Here is a 2,013-nt window from a genome sequence, read left to right on the forward strand (position 1 = left end):
GGGGTGAGGATGGGAAATGATCCCAGGTCACTGCTCTGCTCTTTGGGATGGGGACAGGGAGAGGGCTGGCAGTGGGGTGTGGGCACCCAAACCCCTCCAGAACCCCCAGCTGGGCTCAGCAAACCCCAAATCCCAGCAGCAGCTCCGTCTTTTCCTCATCTCTCCTCCCTTTGGGTGGAAAAAAAAAAAAAAAAAAAAGAAATTCCCAGGGAAGAAAAGAACAGAAAATAACGGTGTGGGGGAGGAAAGAGCCCGGAGTCAATGGGAACTTTCCCGGCTGGTGAAACATAAACAGCCCTTCCGTGTTGACACAACATTTTAAAGGTTTCACGGCAGGGAAAAAAAAAAGGCTCCTTGTCAACACTGGCCCGAGGCAGTCCCTGTCCTTCTCCAGCTGCTCCCTGGAAGGGATTTCATTCCCTGGGGAAGGTGGGTGATGGAATTCCCGCAGCTGCTGGAGGGGTGAGGTGTGTGGGGCGCTGGGTTTGGGGCGTGGGGAGATCCTGAGGGGCCCCCAAGTAGGAAAAACCTCGTGGGTGCAACTGAACTCCGGGTTTTCCATCCCAAAACGTGTGGGAATGGTGTCCATCTGTCCATCTGTCCAGCTGGGGGGCTGCCAGTTGTTCCCCTTGTTCCGTGCCAGCCTTGCCACGGCACACAAAAGGGGTGGGTGCAAAAAAAACCCCAAAAAACAAACAAACAAACAAAAAAGGGTTTAGCAGCACTTAATCCTTTGAAAATAATTATTCCATGGGTTCCCCTGAAATTATGATTTAATTATGAAATAAATCAAATCCCCTTTTGGGATTGGAAAAGGGGAAACTCTTTAGGGGCTGGAAAAGGGGAAATGCTTTGGGATTGGAAAAGGGAAATCCTTTTGGGATTGGAAAAGGGGAAATCCTGGGAATGGAAAAGGGAAAATCCTTTGGGATTGGGAAAAGGGAAATTCTTTTGGGATTGGAAAGGGGGAAATCCTTTAGGGATTGGAAAAGGGAAATCCTTTAGGGATTGGAAAAGAGGAAACCCTTTGGGATTCCCACCAGGCACCTGGAGGAACCTGGAGATGTTTTAGGGGGTTGTAAGCAGCAAAATCCCTTGAAAATCCCAAACCTGAGAGTTTGGGAGCTCCGAGAGGCCCCGAGGGAGGTGAGCTCAGAGGGCCTCACCTTTGAGGTGCTCCTAGGGCCGGGGGATGATTGATTCGGGCCATCGGGAAGTTTCCACGCTGGCCACGAGCCAAGCTGGCGAGCAGGGGAGCGGGAAGAATTCCCGAGGAGCTCCCACAATGGGACCGTTCCACTCGGGCAGAGCCTCACAATGGGGCCGGGCTGGCATCCAGGGAAAAGCGGTGCCAGGGCTGCCAGGAGCTCGGATCCCCCTCGGTGCCGCACCTGGCCTGCCCAGGTGAGGTTTCCGGTCGTGTTCCCGCCTCTGCCCTCCCCGCTCCGGTCCGGGAGCGTCTCACGGCCCCACCCAGGGGCTCCTCAGGAATTTCTGGGATGCTGGAATGGAATTGGATGTCAGGAATTTCCAGGGGAAAAGGAGCCAAACTCGAGGTGATCTCCAAGTTGGAAGGAGGATTTTGGGGTTTGCGCTGGTGATTTTGGGGATCCCCACCCCCGGGAATGTGGGCTGGGCTCTCCAAAATCCAGCACGGCTCCACCTGGGAGCGAGCGGGGTCCGCCCGGTCCCCGCCGGCCCCGGGGTGCGGGGGGGGGTCTCAGGGTGTCCCCCCAGACCCCTCCGAGAGCCGCCCCAGACTTTGGGGGGGGTCAGGGCTCTCCGCGGAGCTCCGGGCAGAGCGTGGGAGCCCCGGCGCTGTCACACGTGGGTCCCCGGCCCGCCGGGGGGGTCTCGAGGGGAGGGGACGGGGCACGGGGCCGCCCCCGAGCCGGCTGCTGGCTGGCTGGACCGGTGTCCCTCCTCCTCCTCCTCCTCCTCCTCCTCCTCCTCCTCGTTCCCTCTCTCCGCCCGGCGCCGGGGCAGCTCCCAGCGGAGGCGCTGGGGACATGG

This window comes from Fringilla coelebs (genome assembly GCF_963513975.1).
Source record: "Fringilla coelebs genome assembly, chromosome: 23".
NCBI lineage: Eukaryota > Metazoa > Chordata > Aves > Passeriformes > Fringillidae > Fringilla > Fringilla coelebs.